We start from the raw sequence: 20,839 nt of genomic DNA, 5'->3' as shown, positions 1-20,839 counted from the left end.
GTCTCAAACATTTGCAATTGAAACATTGAAGTCGTCTACAAGCTAGCATTAAGAAGACAACTATGACATCATTGTTATCGTATGTAGCCAATAAAAACCAAGATTATTTTGTTAATTTCCTTCACCAAGTGAGATTACATTAAACATTTTAAGTCTTTATAAAAGAGATCTAGACTGGACCCCTGTCTCTATATAACATTAAAATTATAAATAAAATTGACCTTTATGATTGTCCCTAGGATATGTCTGATTCTAGAGTTTCAAACAAGGGGCAGATAATCTAGTATTAGAATTTAGCTTGGCAATTCTTAACAAAAAGAACTTAAGTTAAGGTGGCCAGTCCTAAAAGAGGCCTTGTTTTGACAAACTAATATATGACATACATGTATTTCATTTAACATACTTTAGGCATTTTTTCTGGTTGACTAATTGAAATTTTGAAATAATAATTTGATGTAAAATGTAAACTTTACTTACTTTACAATAATTGGGAAACAAGTAACATCAACTTATATTAATCACGCTTGTAACGGCCCAGGTGGAAGTGCGTGAGTAGTTTTACTGTAGGAGGAAACCAGAGTACCTGGGGAAAACCCATGTGGTCGACAGGTGACAAGCATATCTTTTCAGGTAATATCTAGCATTGCATCATTACAGTAAGAAATTCTGGACTCTCTTTATCAACAAAGGAGTGTTTACACATATAGCTAAAGCATTATTCTGAAGCCTTAAATTACAAACTATTCCAGGTACATTTGTATATATGGTGGGAAGGATATATATATGTATATAATTTCCGTGCTAGACTTAATAGGCTTGCACCCATTATTCAACCTCTACAAATCATTATAATTTTTGCTAACATCAACATACTCTGGTCATTACTGAGAAAGTACACACCCGAGTGTGTTGATATTTTATAGACCTCAAGAGAAAAATTAAAAACCAATGCTTTAACAAAGATAAAATAGTCCTCCTACAATTTTAATGAATGGAAGAGAGTGAGACATGTGTTACAAACACAAAATAGTCTTGCAATTTAAATGAAGGCAAATCCTTGGAGTGAGGACCTTTAAAAATTCAATAGGGAAATTGTATGAGTGAGCAACCTTAATGGTAATCAATATTGTAAGTGTGTGCGTTATATTTGTTGAGGGGATTCCCGAATGTGTATATATACAAGTGAACAAGCTCTCTTCGAGTGTAGGTTTACAATATAGAACAAACAAGCTGGTATAGATCTTCAATGAATTACAAAAGAACTACATGGTAAATACGAAACGGCTTTGAAGAAGCCCGAAAGATGTAAATGACACTTTCATGCTTGAATTCTCATGGGTTTTTCTGAATATTTTCAGGTAGACTCACAAGGGAACAATAAGTCAAGTTGTTTTGGTGGAAAACGAGCAAAGGGATATTCTAAGGTAAGATTGCTACGATATTTTAAATTTTAAAGAAGATTTTTTGTTATGAATGACATATGAATAGTTAAATTTTTTTAAATGGTTAAGAATAGCTATATTGTAGTAGGAATGTTTTAGTTAAGAAGGATCTACATATGTATTCAATGATCACACTGTATTTGACACTGGGCAATTAACCTAAAAAAAACCAAAAGACGGCAGCCTGGCCTACATGATGAAATATGTAAATATTGCTGGAATCATCTGATATTTGATTATTTTCCGATAAGAATTACATCTAATAACCAAATATATTGAGATTTTAGGCTAAAATAAAAAACGAAAAATCTTATCACTATATATTTATAAACTTGAGTATAAATTTAGCACTATGCAATGACTGTTAAAAGTGTCCTTTTAAGGATTTTTTTTAACAAGGCTAGCTGGACATTTGACCACTTAAAGATTGATAGGTAACTTAACATTTACACAATAGATGTGTCAGAACTAGTCAACCGCAGATTAAAACCTCAATTGCAGATTAAAACCTCAGTCGTCATACATGGGGAACATTAAGGAGATATTTGTGTGTGTATATATAGTGTTTATTGTGACAGCTGCATGTACATGTCCATCGGGTCCATATAATTGTATATATATATATAATTTATATATAATATTACTATATATATATTATTTATTTGACAATTTATTTCTTATTTATTACTATAGGCTTCAGTGAATTAATTATCGACCAAGAGGATCATTTAAAACACATAATGATATTATTCATTGCTTATCTAATGAACTTGTGTAACTGTTCCATGTTCTATGTCTATATGTGATCGTTTGTAATTTACTTGTCAGTTGTGTCTTGGTAAAGGGGCAGATTGCCTCAAAAATTTGATAGGTTACTTGTTTGTATATTATATACTGTCGTTATTACTATACATGATGAATTATATATGCATGTACATGTATTCCTGATTAACTAAAATTATAATGACAGTTATTGTTGAACAGTCTGTAATCAGCAAACATCCAGTTACTCTATAGACTATTTTAACACAATGTATTAACAAAAAAGGGGTGGGGGTGGGGGTGGGGGGTGGGGTATAACTTGTTTTGCAATTGTTATATGTCCAGAAGCCAATATGACCTCATGAATGTTGAAAAAATAAATGTCATTCCTTAAATAAATTTAAGGCTACAAAATCTATATCAATGGAAAAAACCTAGCCTACTAGCTCTGGTATTTGAATATCCAGGATGTAGTGGTAATCAATTTAGTATCTGCATAAATTTCCTAGAATTATTTCAAAATTTCATTAGAAGCAGGTGAGTGATGTTGGCCCATTTGACCTCTTGTTGTTTGGGTGACAAGCATACCTTTTCACATAATATCTAGCATTGCATCATTACAGCAACAAATTCTGGACTCTCTTTATCAACAAGGGAGTGTTTACACATATAGCTAATGCATTATTCTGAAGCCTTAAAATACAAACTATTCCAGGTATATATGGTGGGAAGGATATATATATGTATATAATTTCTGTGCTAGACTTAATAGGCTTGCACCAATTATTCAACCTCTACAAATCATTATAATTTTTGCTAACATCAACATACTTTGGTCATTACTGAGAAAGTACACACCCGAGTGTGTTGATATTTCAAAGAATTAGTTCAAAATTTCATTAGAAGCAGATGAGTGATTTTGGCCCATTTGACCTCTTGTTGTTTGGGCAGCATGGCTTTAATTTAGGATTTCACAGTCTGCTAGGCACAAGGTCATGAACTTAACATGACGATAATGTTGTGTGTTATTATATTGCACTAGAAACATTAGTGTCTGGTAACTGGTATTGGTATTTAAAGCTAAAAATCATTCCACTTAACATTACAAATGGAAGGTTTAAATCAAACAGCTAACAAAAATATCTTGTTGCTATAGTAATCAAAGGGTATGTAGTGATTAAGACATTTTCTAGGAATTAAAAAAAAAAAAAAAATCTGATAGAAAATAATAAATGTCAGTTTAACAAAATTATCTTGATATTCCAGAGAATGTTCACTGTGCAATTTCCTGATTATGCTCTTGTTTTATCAGCTTGTGACATTCTTATTAACTGTGTTTGGCAGCTACAATATTGTTATTCATGGATCAACTTTGTTTTCTGCATGATTGTTTGGCCTGGGATTGAGTTCTATAAAGTTTTCTTAGATAAATAACCTTCAGACCTACATTCACTCTTTTAGGGTCATAAGGGACAAAATCATTTGAGAATGAAACTCACCATTTTAATAAAATCACCTGAATTAATTATCAGCAACCTTATTTTGTTGTTATAGCTCACATGACATGACGTGCAAGTGAGATTATGGTATGGTGCAGGAGTGGGCATCCTTATCGTCTCTAGTCCATTCCTCAACTTTTAACTTCTTCTAGAAAACTATCAGCAGCTAAAGTACTGATATTTGCCCAGTAGATGCATGGGAAGAGCACATTAATGTTTCCACAAATAAATGAACTTGATGTATATTCAAGGTCACAGGGGTCAAATGTGTTAAAGACTTTCAGAATTTTCTTTCCACGTTCCAGAAGACCCAGAGTTGGCCTTATATTTTGCCAGCAGGTACCTTGGACAGAGTGTGCTATCAAGTTTGCTCAGATCTAATTCAATCATTGTTGATTCTGAAAATGTTGTTTGTCATTGAACATCAAATGAACAGAAAATTTGAAACTCTGTATGGTCGACATAAATATTATTGCACCATGGTTAAAAACTTGATGTCCTAACAGTAAATTGACCATAGTTGTTATGGAAACTAGGTGTGTCTATACGTTGATAGAGTCCAATTAATCATCTTGATCAATCCTTAACAAATATGGGTAAAAGGTGTTATACAGTCAAACTTCGATGTTTCGAAGTTCAAGGACTAACAGAAAAACTTCGAAGCAGCAGGACTTCAAATTATTCATGGTTGACAATAGATCAATGTTTTCTTGATAATGACCATATCTGTTAACGTTACATGTCCTCGGTGTCTTCGTGTTGTATATGTTAATATATGCTTTCTTAATATTATAATTCCTTAAGTGATACAGGTTAAATTACATCAATTAAGTTAACATCAAAACATCAATATTTACCATTAAGAGATTTAATTATATCTCGTTTATATAATGTCAGTCTTATTCCTGCCTAGCATGAGGTATATATAGTTGTATGTTAATATATGCTTTTATATTAGCAATATGATCCTTAAAGTGGTACAGGTGATGATTGTATGTGTTTCATTCCTAAAACTTTAGTAAACATCAATATTGATCATTAAGAGATTAAATTATATCCTGTATCACGTCTGTCTACCTCACCACGTCCCTAGTTACATGACGTCTGTCTACCTCACCACGTCCCTAGTCACATGACGTCTGTCTACCTCACCACGTCCCTAGTCACATGACGTCTGTCTACCTCACCACGCCCCTAGTCACATGACGTCAGTCCACCTCATCTCGTCCCTAGTCACATGACGCCTGTCTACCTCACCACGTCCCTAGTCACATGACATCTGTCTACCTCACCACGTCCTTAGTCACATGATGTCTGTCTACCTCACCACGTCCCTAGTCACATGACATCTGTCTTCCTCACCTGACGTCCCTAGTCACATGACGTCAGTCTACCTCACCACGTCCCTAGTCACATGACGTCTGTCTACCTCACCTCGTCCCTAGTCACATGACGTCTGTCTACCTCACCTCGTCCCTAGTCACATGACGTCTGTCTACCTCACCACGTCCCTAGTCACATGACGTCTGTCTACCTCACCTCGTCCCTAGTCACATGACATCTGCCTACCTCACCTCGTCCCTAGTCACATGACGTCTGTCTACCTCACCACGTCCCTAGTCACATGACGTCTGTCTACCTCACCTCGTCCCTAGTCACATGACGTCTGTCTACCTCACCACATCCCTAGTCACATGACATCTGTCTACCTCACCACGTCCCTAGTCACATGACGACTGTCTACCTCACCTCGTCCCTAGTCACATGACATCTGTCTACCTCACCATTTCCCTAGTCACATGATGTCAGTACACCTCACCTCGTCCCTAGTCACATGACATCTGTCTACCTCACCACGTCCCTAGTCACATGATGTCTGTCTACCTCACCTCGTCCCTAGTCACATGACATCTGCCTACCTCACCTCGTCCCTAGTCACATGACGTCTGTCTACCTCACCACGTCCCTAGTCACATGACATCTGCCTACCTCACCTCGTCCCTAGTCACATGACGTCTGTCTACCTCACCACGTCCCTAGTCACATCAAATTTCAAACAATGATGACGGACCATAATATCTCCAGAGAAATTTAAGTGTCAAGGTCACTGTTACCATTTTTAGGTGGGGCTGGTAGAAGGCATGTATTTTGTTTTAGCAATATCAAGTATGCTTGGAACAATTACTCTAATATTGTATTCAGTTTCCTCTATGCAAATTCTAAAAGTGTTGCATTACAATGTGAATGTACATATGTTATGTATATATTAACTGTCTAGATGTTCGAAGTACATATTTTTTATGTTTGAGTAAAGTGGCACAGACTGTTACTGTATATTAACTAAGCTTTGATACGTTCATCATATCTATGAAGGCATATAAAACTAGAATAAACAGAATCATGAAGAAATGATGAAAGGACTGAACACTGGTTATATCTGTGCTTTATTTGATTTTGACATTCCTTTCTCGCCATCACAGATTTCACTGCCATTGTGTCTCAGCACTATAGTACTGAATCATACAAGTGTTTGTACATTAAACCATGCTGTGCATCCATGCATACTGCATCTATCCATATACAAAAAAACATGTTTAAAAAAAGATATAGTTAATCTGTATAGATTAAGTTTGTGGGAGAGTGAACATTTTTAGGTCACCTGAGACAAAGTCTCAAGTGACCTTTTCTAATCGCCTTTTTTCCGTCATCGTGCGTCGTGCGTCCGTAAACAATTTACATTTTCGACTTCTTCTCCAAAACCCCTAAACCAAATTCAATGAAATTTGGCTGGAGGCTTGTAAGGCTAAAGGTCAACCAAAATTGTAAATTATATGGTCCCCGCCCTCCAGGGGCCTGAGGGGCGGGGCTAAAAAGGGTCAAATTGACTAAAACTTCAAAAATCTTCTTCTCTACTCTCAGATATGGTGGAATCAAACACTCTTCATAGATGGAAGGGTCTTAAGGTGCTTTACCAAAATTGTGAATTTCATGACCCTTGGGTCTTAAGTTTGCCCCTGGAGAGGGGGTAAACTTTACTATAGTTTATATAGGGAAATCACATTTTTGACTTTTATTTGTTTTATTTCTATTGGAATTCATTCTAACTTGGTTAACATTATCAGCATTGGATGACAGCTTAATGGTATATACATGTTGGCCCTCAGCCTCAGAATGACCCCTAGGGGCTAATGGGCGGGGCCAAAAAAGGTCAATTAAATTAACTGAAATATTTCAAATCTCAGGTGACTGTTAAGGCCCATGGGCCTTTTGTTTTGTTACAAGTTGGCTTATGATCACAGTTTAAAATTCAATTTTGTTTGAAAATTAGGTGAATTTGGTAAAATGGTTTCTGAGTTTTAAAGAACTTATATCAATATTTAATTCCGTCACCAAGTAAATATGTTTGGACTAGAAAGACGGTATTAAAAAAACAATTCGTAGGTCAGAACATGTTTGTATATTGCGGACTTGAAGGTATTTTTATAATGTTTTTGCTGAAAGTCGGTTAAATACATATTGACCTTTAAGCCTCTTCACACTATGTACACAAACTTGTTTTGAGGACCATATATAATTTAAAGTTAACATGGTTTAAATGCGATTGTTGAAGTTTGTATTGTCAATATAAAGGTATTCTGTAACAGGAGAGGAAAATTGCGATGATTGGATCGGGACTCAAACCGGTGTGATCCGAACCTCCAAACTCTACAGATGCTGTAACCATTTGAGTTATTAGCTGGCCACTATAGCGTTCATCCCAGTCCTCTTCATTCTTCCCTCCTTTAACGAAACCTTCGACCCCGAAGACACACTTGAGACCCTATAGCACCACTGATGGTAATTACTTTGGGGGCCAAATATAACAGAAGAGGTAAAATGCTATAAACCAGACCAGGACTCGAACCCAGGACCTCCAAACTCTAGATGGACAATCTAACCATTTGAGCTGTACCTGGCCATTGACGTTAGTCCAGTTCCGCTGCATTTCTGAAATTGTTTTTCGCAATGGAATAGTATATAATGAGATAATTGGGGCCAGAAGCATATATTAAGTGCCACTAATCGCAATGACATAGTGATTTGAATTTTTCAGATTAGGACTCATGTAGTTAATTATTATACAATGTATTTTATCTAGAAAATGACAGTCCTTGTAATATTTTCAATTAAAGACAAGTTTTTTATTCCATAGTTAATGTTTGTGATAAGAGGCAGTCTGAATTAGTCCTCGATCCATTTCCATGATCACCAAGATTGAGTATGACTGCGTACAAAATATCAACTCTTTCATCTTAGTAATGCAAATTCCAATATTCGTATTACAAGTATTTTCTAACGAACACCTATACTACAACACATGAACTCATTCTAGGGATCGATCATCATGTGATTGATCGTCCCAGATTTAACACTCGAGTTCCATATAATGCACCATCCCAGTTCTTCACATTCAGGTAATATTGACTCATAATCCCACTGCATTGTTCACCAAAAATGGTATTTAAGGGATCACGCAGGCCTTTTGTTAGAGCAGCTTTTAAGTCCTACAGAATGAGACTATACCCATTTGAAATGAAGATTATCGGTTTAAAGAACATACCAGATAAAGTTAGCATGTACTGGTTGAATATCGGTGAGATTTATCAATAGATAATCTTTTTTCCTGAATGGTTGACCAATAGTAAATTAAAATAAGTCATGAGCTTACCTTTTGTTTCGTGGTTTAAATGGACAGGAAATTCAGAAAGAGGCATTCTCTTACATTGTTGGTATATATATAAGGACACTGTATATATATGATTGTTAGTCTCCAGTTCTGGACAGAACAATACCGTATCTCATACAGGTAAAACAATATTCTTTTGTGCAGACAGATTTCCTTTTTTTGTAAAAGAACATATAATGCCTATGAATTGTTGAAAATATTGGAGTTTCTTAATTTTGTATTTTCACACATTTTGGAGTAAGCTGTTGGACATCAAAAGTAAATTTGTCTTCAATACTCTTGGAATTTTTGTCAGATCCACATAATTTGTATTGTTTATAAAATGAATTAATTTAATTGGCATTGAAATTTTACATCCTGTTTCTATTACTTTATAGTGAAAACTTTCATAGGTCACCTGAGCCGAAAGTTAACGGTGACATTGCAATGGCCTTTTGTTTGTTGCTTGGGCCATGTGTTGTGTATAAATATGAACAGATTTTCTTGGTATGCAGCCTTATATTAATAAGATCCCAGACAGGATCGACAGTCGGGTCATTTCTGTAGTAAAAACATTATGGCCCTTTGAAGTGTTATTGCCATTGGACCTATGGGAACACGATAACTTGAGTTGATATGAACAGGTTTTCATTTAACTTGATTTGCAGCATTATATCAATAAGATCTCCGACTCATTTGTAGCTTACAGAGTAATGTCCCTTTGTGATTTTATTGCAATTGAACATTGTGAATGTGTAAAAAAAAAAGTAAAACAAAAACCAAGATTACCACAAGGCCTTTCTGGTGTCTTCAGGTGGAGTCCTCCTGGAGACACCTATGATTGCAGAAAAGGTGACTTTCGGTAACTCTTAGTTTTTGCTTTATTTTTCTTACATTTATCCTTCGCAATTTAATGACTTCAAATATTTTGTATATATACATATTTAAAGTTTGGTATGTTGTGTGAGATCTTGGAACAATTTCTTCAATTGGACTGATCTGATGGTAATAGTACTATGGCCATTTGCAGTTTAGGTTTAGGGTCATGAATGAAGGACTATCAAGTTAGTTCAAATAAATGACCTTGGCCTACTTTTAAGGTCACATGGATGAATATGTCAAATCTTAGCTTAAAAGCAAAAATCATCTACCAGTACAAATCAAAACTCAGGTGACTGTTAAGGCCCATCACAGGGCCTCTTGTTGACAGCCTGAGAGTGACTTTACTGTTAGATGCTATCACTGATTTCTAATACATATTTGTACATGACTATACCATGTGTATGCATGCTTTTTAAACCTTTTTACCCGCAAAGTCTCAGCAAATGGGGTCTATATTATTATAACTCCAAAGGCCAACTAAGTGATACTTGAAATTCAGCGAATTGTAACACAAATGCATTATGTAAGGCCCATTTCATTTAATGGTTGACTGAAAATGAATCAATAAAATGCACAAAATTTGTAATAGGCAAATTTTTATTTTCTTACATTTCAGGTGTTTCATAAACATACAAATCTAAAATGAAATCTGTGTCATTATTGTGGAAAAATGGTTAAAATATGCAAATTGGTTTGGATATTAACAATGTTTTCAATACTGCAATGTAGATACTGTTCAGTTAATGTGGAACTTTACATGTATTTATACTGATTTGCTGCTGTCTGCAAATAATATCTTTGGTAACATACTCTGTTTTCCTGGCATTATGCTTAGTGATAAATACACTCGTGTGACAAAATAAGTCAACTTCTGTCATTTTACCTCTTTATTTCATGCAATTTCACATTTTTTCTTTGAATTTTCCTGATTTTTATTAGTCTCCTTCCAGTGAAACCACTGTGTAGGTCCCCCCCCCTCCCAAAACACACATCTGCACTCATGAACTCATTGTCCGTCCGTCCGTCAGTCTGTCCGTTCTGTTTTCTGCACTTTTCTTAGTCATATCCTTCAAGGTTTGTTGGTGAAAGCTGGTATATAACTTAAGTATGAGTAGCTACATATCAAGTGTATATATTTCTAGCGGGGGCTGGTAGGGGACATGTTTTGCTTTAACAATACCCAGCCATGCTTGTTTTATGATAAAGAATATACATTTATTAGTTATTGATTGACAATTTAAATTTACTATGGTTTTAATATACAATGTATGCACTTTATTCCTCTTTTATTGCTCATTAATGAAAATATGAATCTAGAAATCTTCATCTCTAAAATAAAAATTGTAGGTTGGACAATCGCTAAAATTAAATGCACTAAAATTCATATTTAAAATGCTAAATTATATATCCTCGAGAAAATGATTCGCTATATAGTATGCACCATACCAATAAAGAAACTTGGAGGAGATGGGTCTCCTGTTCATCACTATCTTTTGTTGATTATAATCTTTATTTTTACCCCAAGGGGCAGACAAATGACGTCCAATTGGAAAAAAAAAAGTTGTTTACTCCGGAAGCCAATATCTGTGGTGACATATTTACTAGTTCATTGTACTAACGACTTGGCTGTGAGATACACATGAGAAGTAATTTTTTTTTTTATCGTATTCTGATGTTTTATAAATTTTCAACCTTTTGACTTTTTATACTCGGGTGTATTTCCTAGATAAAAATGATATATTGCTTCAAGCTGAGATTGTTTATGGACCACCCTACTGACCCGTGAACTAGTTTATAACAACCAGACAGATACCCGGAATGTTTCATAAAAAAAAAAACCACTCCTGGCTATTGCCTGTTAATGGATTTGAATTTTTATCATTTATGTAAGGTCCTATATCTAACTGATAAGTTATCTGGAAAAATCAGGAAAAAATTCTGAAAAAAAGAAAACGAGAAAAAGATACAAAAAAAAAGTATCTTGCATTGATGCTGAAGCAGGCAAACATTTAAAATTTGTTTTAGTTGTTGACATCCCTTTTGAAAAATACACTTCCTAGCCTAGTGACCTCGAATTGATCAAACGTAATTACCTATAATTATGAATTACCATAATTTTTCAATTATATAGTAGACTGCACTGCGACCATGTCTGCTAGGGATGTATACAGTTTCACATAAAATATTTTTATGGGATTACTATGTGAGTACGCTAATGTCATTCGGTATCGTGACAATTTATGTGTTTACGACAACCAGTGCATAGTGAAGGTCAAATCAATGTAGGTCAAATTTTTAACTGATAGCAATGCTTTAGGTCAAATATTTTTATTTACCAGGTCAAGGTTGTAATACCATATAACTTCAATACAAAGCAAGATTTTGCAGCTGGAAAGGGAATGTTCTTTGTGATGTTATGTTTGGTTTTACAGATGAAATCATTATGTGAAAATTACCAACAGATTAATTCGGAAAGCTTAAATGAATAGTTAACAACTACCGTATTTGACCTAATAAGGGCGCCCCTACCTTTTTTCAAGGAAATAAATATTTGATTGAGTGTCAAAATGGTGTTCAAAAGTAATAATTCATGTGAAATGTTTTGCTACTTTATGTGTTCAATTTTCTTCAGCAAATTAAGTAACTGGATCACAAGTTTTCGCCACATTTTGTCTATTCCTACAGATGACATGTCAGTGCAAAGAGCACCCGAAACTAAACACACATACAAATAATAACTTTAATTACCATCTTTATTTGAAGATAAAGTAAAAGACTTCATTCTTGTTGATAAATAACTTTTGTTCAGAACAGAAGGCTAGTAAAAGACATATGATCTGGGAAATCACCTGTGTCTATAAATAGAACACAAAAGAGTTCCATTTGAACATAAATTGTGGAACACACGTTCTCTGGTCTAAAGATCTAATAGATATCTTCATTTGGAATATTTTTATGACTGAATATTTTACCATTTCCACAAACCTTGGGTATTCAGCTATAAGGTATAGTCTGTTTCATAAAACTTCAGAATAACTAATCTTAATAAGGGCGCCCCAACTGTCAATTACCCGCGCCCTGCGCCCTTATTAGGTAAAATAAGGTATTTCAAATCTTACAAAAAATTAATCATTAATTATCTTGATTGAAACAAACTTTGAAAATTTGTTTATGTTCAATACAATTTTCAATGTAAATCAATTCAATTACAGTATTTGAAATGTTAATTGCTACTGTTTTATTCTCTTATTATACCATATGTATGTATATACATTATACCATATGTATGTTGTATACAATGTATATACATTATACCATATGTATGTTATATATATATTATACCATGTATGTATGTTATATATATTAAACCATATGTATGATATATATATATTATACCATATATATGTTGTACATTATACCATATGTATATTGTACATTATACCATATGTATATTGTACATTATACCATATGTATTTTGTACGTACATTATACCATATGTATGTTGTATATTATATACATATATGTATGTTGTACATTATACCATATGTATGTTGTATGTATATTATACCATATGTATGTTGTACATTATACCATATGTATGTTGTACATTATACCATATGTATGTTGTATGTATATTATACCATATGTATGTTGTATGTATATTATACCATATGTATGTTGTATGTATATTATACCATATGTATGTTGTACATTATACCATATGTATGTTGTATGTATATTATACCATATGTATGTTGTATGTATATTATACCATATGTATGTTGTATGTATATTATACCATATGTATGTTGTATGTATATTATACCATATGTATGTTGTACATTATACCATATGTTTGTTGTACATTATACCATATGTATGTTGTATGTATATTATACCATATGTTGTACATTATACCATATGTATGTTATATATATATTACCATATGTATATTGTATGTTGTACATTATACCATATGTATGTTGTACATTATACCATATGTATGTACATTATACCATATGTATGTTGTACATTATACCATATGAATGCTATCTGCTGTTCCACGGTTGGATTAGAGTAAAAATACCTATTTGTATAGATATTAATAACTCGTGACATAATGGTCCACAGACTTGCCTTCAGTCTGGATTATATCCACACTATGGATGTATTAGAAACTTGCCAACAGAACATTACATATATTATCCCTCTAGATTAAATGTTATCTTCAGATAGTTGTAATCTTCTTAAAGCCATAAGCATATATAAGGAAAAAATACAAGGACATTTTTTTTTATCAACAGGATCAACTGTGACTTGGCACTATTAAGAAAAAATAAACACTTTGATTCGTAAGGCCAAATTTTTCAGTCACGAGGGGAGACGAAGTGTGGTTGGTGATGATATTACGGGACAGAATGGTGTTAGGATAAGAGGCTATGAATAGTTTGTTTAAAAATAGTCACAGGGATCTGATATGTTAAATTCTTATTTTAAAAACAAAAACATCGATTGTCAGTATGTATTTCAGAGTCCAGGTGACTGTAAAGGCAATTTGGCCTCTTTAATTGCTATGAACATTTCAAAGTTCTTTTCCATTTTATGAAAAACAATATTGGAGAGAAAAAAACAATATTTAGTAAAGGCATTTCCTGAAGTTAATGAAAGTTGTGATGAAGAGATTCATTTATATATTTGTAGGTTTAATTGACTTTGATAATATTGTTTGTGTTTTGGCTTTATTGCCCTGTGAACAGCCAAGGTCATTTTGAGATGGGGTCTCCTTGTAGTAGTTGGTGACTACCTCACTGAACAACAAAAAGGGAGGCCTGTTGCATTCCATCCAGAGCAATTATTGTAAAGTGTCTTGCCAGAGAACATAACCATGGCAGCACAGATCTTCACCTGAGGATATATGTGGTCTGTACACTCACCAACTTAGCTGCCCTGGCCTCCATAAAGGAACTCAAGACTATAGTACTAAACAATTACAGCTCTGATAGGGTGTCACTTACTTGTACTTATTGATAGAGACCTGACACTGATATTGGGGCTTTTACCGACACCTGACGCCGAGCATGCATGACTTCGGTGTATTAATAGTAAGCTCAACTTTATTTTTTGTCCTTTACACATTAAGTCAAAGACTCTTCCCACATGTGGTAGAAAAAAACATTTACAACATATACAATAACTGCATGATTAAGGGTAATTAGTGTATTACAGAATAGTTTGATTATATATCACAGAGTAGTTTGATTATATTTAATTTTTCTTTGTTTTCATGGTAAATACTCAAATGTGATTGGTCGAAAATTCTTTTCATTCTTCTATGAAAGAAATTCCGAGAATGGCGTGAAAAATGTGACGTCACAATATGACAATTGACGTTGCATATTGATTTGAGAAAAAGAATCCCATTTAAAACCAGTAAAATTGTACATAAAACATGTTTTAAATTAGAACATCATATTCGAAAATTAATTATAAGCGTTGATGTCAATTATTTTTTAGTTTCATCCGGGTATGAAACAAATTTTGTTTGCAAACTTCTGTAAGAATCCGCTATTCGGATTCATACAGTTTGCAAACAAAATTTGTTTCATACCCTGATGAAACTAAAAAAAAATGACATCAATGCTTAAATATATCACAGAATAGTTTGATTATATATCACAGAATAGTTTGATTATATATCACAGAATAGTTTGATTACAGGTATATAATAAAATAATGATATCAAGCTTCTGTAATTTTGTCACACCCATGCATCATTCATTATAATAAAGTAATAAATGCCATACATATGTAAATTCTCGTGTTGCATTGGAATATGAAATCATAATCACATGTGTCTAATATACCTGTACAAGTATGACAAAGGGTAAGACTTGACCAGTCATATGCTAACAATATAGCATCAATTAAAACAGAGAGTTATAACCAGGATTAGCACTATAACCAGGATTAGCACTATAACCAGGATTAGCACTATAATCAGGATTAGCACTATAACCAGGATTAGCACTGATGATAATAAGGTAATTGATCTCGGATTTCTATCAAGTGTTATACACTTGTAAAATACCATTACATCGTATGGACAACAGCCTATATAATCAATTAAAGGTCATTTTCATCACTGAATACTTTCATTTTTCACATCACAGTTCGGGGGTTGATGGGGGGAGGTTATACTGGAATCAGGTTGTCGGACTGTAGAAAAATTTTGTCTGGACAACTCCTCCTAAACTGGTGATCTGACTCCAATGAAACTTAACACACATATAGAGGACCTGAAAACACAAATATAAAGGACCATGTGTAGATATGCATCCAATTTTTTCCCCTTAAAATTGTGGTTGCTATGGTAACTGGTCACTATAAACAGGTTTTCTGGTAAAGAACTATAATTCCTGAGTCGTTTTGCTGTTTTTATTCATGTTTGGTCAAATGTTGTAAGTACAGTAAACAAAACATATAATTTGACATATTAGTTGTTTCCAAAACTGTCACTCAAAATGTATTGTCTGATTTTTACCAAATTTGACAAACAGCACTATAGAGGTTATGTTGCCATGACAACCAGGCTAAGGCAAATAGTGGCCTCTGATTGAGAAATTGTCCATTTTTGACAATTTGTATAGGGGTATTAGGGGACTACGAATTAAACTGTATGGGTTTGGCTGGCATAGTAACCACACAGAGGCTTCTGATTGGTCGAAATTTAGATATTGTTTGAATTCTATGAAAATTCTCACGCTGTGTGCGAGATGCATTCCTGTGGCAAGTTTATGTGTGTTTTGGGAGGCTATATGAAGGTTCCCCTTGATCCCTTGTTATGCATATTTCATTTTGGGACCAGTCGGAAAACAACATGGCCAACAGGCAGCCATCTTGAGTTTTATATGTAGGTTCCCCTTGCTCCTTAGTTTTGTGTACTGAAGGGATCTTGCTAAAATTTCATATGTAGGTTCCCCTTGGTCCCTGGTATTGCATTTTGGGACCAATCTAAAAACAACATGGCCGACAGCCATTATTGCTAAATCTCACATTTCATATATAGGTTCCCCTTATTTGAAAAGTACTGGAGGGTTGTTTCCCAATTTACACAAATTAGTAAGGGGAAGGGAAAAATAGAGAGAAGATCAATCTGACATGGAACCTATAAAGATCATTCAATGGTGGGTGCCAAGATCCCTCTGGGATCTCTTGTTACAGACTTTCCTCGATTGGGTGAATACTCAAATGCCATGTCTGAAGGACTATTCTGAGTTAATGCCATGGTATGTTTTCTGTTGGACACCCCTTGTTTGTCAACTATATTTTTTCCTTTACATTGCTTTAGTCATGACAAAATTTGGTATGAAGCATCCTTCTGTGAAGGGGAAACACTTTTTTATTACCAGTTGGTCTGGATCCCCAGGGACCGGCGGGAATCGGGCCTAATAGGGGAAGAATACTGCAAGTTCTTTGGAATTGTTCTTTAGAGTTTGTCTCAATTTGCACTATTAATACTGTATTATGCAGGTGAGCACTAACAGGCCCTGTGGGCCTCTTGTGCTGTATTACTTATGTTAAAAATTGATCAAACCAGATGATTTGAGATCATATGCAAATATGTTTGTGCATGATATCCTATCTGCATGGTTATAACCAAACAAATATAGATCCATATATGTTTAACCAATAAAAGAGCTTGTTGGGTATAAACATAATACTTCAACACAACCAATCAAAAAGTTGGAATAATACATGTCAAATATTATTCAAGGCTATATATTCATGTGTGTTGTTTGTGGATCATGGTCACATGAGGTTTGGTTTGCGTTCTGTGTATTAATTGATAACTTAAAGAAACAGAACAGGTATGTTAAAATATTATCTATTTTTTGCAGATATATTGCATATATTTTAAGTTACTGAAATATGGGAAAATGTTGTAGTTTTATAATTCTTACTTGGAATATTATGTTCTTTGTGATAATAATTTTTGTTTGAGCTTTTTAAGCTTGAATTCAGTAATTGGTACAGTGTGTGCAATGATCTATGCCTAAATCTGTATCATTAAATGGCAAATGTTTAGTAATGGAATGTATAATACAGTCAGGTCTAGTCGTTAAAAGTAATGACTACCATATTCCTATTTTCTACGATATGATGAGTGTAAAAAAATTTCCACAGCTCCATCCTTCAGAGGTACAAAGTTTCCCAATAAGTTAAAAATGTTTAAGAAGCAGGTTATGTTATATGTTAACCATCAGATAGTTGGCAGTGATGTTTAAGATCATAACCAACTATATTCATGCCGTTAGACTTTTTATTTCCCCCACATTTTGCATATATTTCTGCCAAAAGTGAATTCTTTAAAGCACTTTTTTTATTTGACACAAAGTTATGTAAGTTAACAACAGATTTCTAGATAAACTACATCATGTGTTAAACTCCTGGACTTTTTTAGTTTTACAAAACGTAAAATTAAAGGGATATCCAAAACAAGTCAGTAATATTTTGATGGTTCAGTTTAGTATTATTTCCCAATATATTATCGGTATGAATTAAAGTGGTATGATAGTTAAACCTATATCTGTCATAATCTGAAAAGTGATACAGTTTACTTCTTTTGAATCTTGATTTTTTTGGGGTTTTAGCTCACTATGACAAAGTCCTGGAGAGCTATAGCTGTACCCCTGGCATCGGTGTCCGGAGACAGCTAGGTTGAAGTTTTTATAAAACTATATTGTGCCATGCTTATGAGGATTTGTGAAGGGTACTACATTTACGGACCTGATGGCCTTCATCATGACCTTTCACCTACTATTAATATACTTTAAACTTTGGCGACACTATGTTAACTGTACTAGATAAGACAAGACCTTCATATTTGATAGATGTGTTTTCTGTCTTAAGACCTTTCTATTGGTACTACATTTGCATACCTACTGGCCTTGACCTTGAGCTTTGACCTAATTCTGTATTTCAACCCACTCTGTGAGCTGACAATCCTTGTTATTCCCGCGCTACGAAAGGGGAGGGGATATATAGCGTTCCGTTCGTACGTATGTTCACTTTTTGTCAGCGCTCTTGTGACTTCATTTTTGAACAGATTCTGACCAAACTTCATATATGGGTCCAGCATGGGAATACCTCAAACGAGTTCGTGTTTCAGGGTGCCGCATGGGAATACCTCAAACGAGTTCGTGTTTCAGGGTGCCAAAGTCAAGGTCAAGGTCACTGTTACTATTTATAGAAAATCTTTTCAGCACTCTTGCGACTTCATTTCTGAACGGATCCTGACCAAACTTCATATATGGGTCCAGCATGGGAATACCTCGAACGAGTTCATGTTTTAGGGAGCCAAGGTCAAGGCCAATGTCACCGTTACTATTTATAGAAAATCTTTGTCAGCGCTGTAATGCGACTTCATTTTTGAACGGATCCTGACCAAACTTCATATATGGGTCAAGCATGGCAATACCTCAAACAAGTTCGTGTTTCAGGGCGCCAAGGTTAAGGTCAAGGTCACCGTTACTATTTATAGAAAATCTTTGTCAGCGTTGTTGCGACTTCATTTTTGAATGGATCCTGACCAAACTTCATATATTGGTTCAGCATGCGTAACCAGATACTGTCGAATGCATAACAATATATACCATATTTATCTTGCAATGAGCCCGTGCCTGATAATAAGCCCATCCATGTCTATTGCAGTTCAGTGCAAATGACAACTGATGTTATTTCAATGTCCTGCAATAACCCCACCCCCCATTTTGCGTCAGAGTTCATGTGTTAGCATGCGAGGGGATTTGTATCGTTTGCAATGCCTTGTTGCATTTAGTTTGTTTTTTGTTTGTTTTTTGTTTTAAAACGTCCTATTAACAGCCAGGGTCATCTAAGGACGTGCCAGGTTTTGGAGGTGGAGGAAAGCCGGAGTAGCCGGAGAAAAACCACCGGCCTACGGTCAGTACCTGGCAACTGCCCCACTTAGGTTTCGAACTCGCAACTCAGAGGTGGAGGGCTAGTGATAAAGTGTCGGGACACCTTAACCACTTGGCCACCGCGGCCCCAATCCTTGTTGCCGAATAAATGTGAAATTGAATGTTCAAATAAATATCCTTTAAAACTGGTCCCCTCTTGATGCTTTTAGTGTGAAACATAACTTTTATTCTTTCAATCAGTTGAATGCTGTTTTTTGAGCATGAAAGACGGTTAAATCACACGTCTCTCTGTATTTAGTGTTTAAACTATTTATGAGATATCATTACAAATCTAGTAGGAATGGCCTTGAGTAGAGACAAAATGCTATGTTTGCTAAATACTTAAAATAGATCCTTCAAGTATTTATTCTTAAGTCAATAAGAGAAAAGGAGTTTGGTGTTCTAGTGACAGCTAATCAACTAATGGTAAGAGATCTTGTCAACAGAAAAAGAATGTTGTTTACCTGTCCGTTGAGAAGAACAAAGAGAGAATAATAAGAAGAAGAATGATTTCAACAAATTTTTGAGAATCATTTAGCTTTGTCAAACTATTGAATGAAATAATGTTTGAATTAAGTAAAGCTATCATAAAAAAAAATCCAGTATTACCTCACCTGGTCAGAAGTACCACGAGGTCATACCATCTAGTATTACCTCACCTGGTCAGAAGTACCACGAGGTCATACCATCTAGTATTACCTCACCTGGTCTGAAGTACCACGAGGTCATACCATCTAGTATTACCTCACCTGGTCAGAAGTACCACAAGGTCATACCATCTAGTATTACCTCACCTGGTCTGAAGTACCACGAGGTCATACCATCTAGTATTACCTCACCTGGTCAGAAGTACCACGAGGTCATACCATCTAGTATTACCTCACCTGGTCAGAAGTACCACGAGGTCATACCATCTAGTATTACCTCACCTGGTCTGAAGTACCACGAGGTCATACCATCTAGTATTACCTCACCTGGTCAGAAGTACCACGAGGTCATACCGTCTAGTATTACCTCACCTGGTCTGAAGTACCATACCATCTAGTATTACCTCACCTGGTCTGAAGTACCACGAGGTCATACCATCTAGTATTACCTCACCTGGTCTGAAGTACCACGAGGTCATACCATCTAGTATTACCTCACCTGGTCTGAAGTACCACGAGGTCATACCATCTAGTATTACCTCACCTGGTCTGAAGTACCACGAGGTCATACCATCTAGTATTACCTCACCTGGTCTGAAGTACCACGAGGTCATACCATCTAGTATTACCTCACCTGGTCTGAAGTACCATGAGGTCATACCATCCAGTATTACCTCACCTGGTCTGAAGTACCACGAGGTCATACCATCTAGTATTACCTCACCTGGTCTGAAGTACCACGAGGTCATACCCTCTAGTATTACCTCACCTGGTCTGAAGTACCATGAGGTCATACCCTCTAGTATTACCTCACCTGGTAAGAAGTACCACGAGGTCATACCATCTAGTATTACCTCACCTGGTAAGAAGTACCACGAGGTCATACCCTCTAGTATTACCTTACCTGGTCAGAAGTACCACGAGG

General features: G+C 35.0%; 1 protein-coding gene across 5 annotated transcripts in view; it reads left to right on the top strand.

Moving 5' to 3' along the window:
* The window catches only part of LOC117332865 (sodium- and chloride-dependent GABA transporter ine-like), a 91,105-nt gene that overhangs the window by 27,106 nt on the left and 43,160 nt on the right, over positions 1-20,839 (top strand). For 4 of the 5 annotated variants that reach the window (XR_004533796.1, XR_004533795.1, XR_004533794.1 and 1 more), the window contains exons 1-2: positions 1,214-1,269; positions 1,359-1,424. The gene's annotated coding sequence lies outside the window, so the exon portion shown is untranslated. Of the gene's footprint in view, positions 1-1,213; positions 1,270-1,358; positions 1,425-20,839 lie in introns of those variants that run through there. The other variant, XM_033891924.1, reaches the window with a different exon arrangement.

Source organism: Pecten maximus, chromosome 8 (assembly GCF_902652985.1).
Source record: "Pecten maximus chromosome 8, xPecMax1.1, whole genome shotgun sequence".
In the NCBI taxonomy this organism is placed as follows: domain Eukaryota; kingdom Metazoa; phylum Mollusca; class Bivalvia; order Pectinida; family Pectinidae; genus Pecten; species Pecten maximus.
The sequence above is the reverse complement of the archived record's forward strand: the minus strand, read 5'-3'. Positions and strand labels throughout refer to the sequence as shown.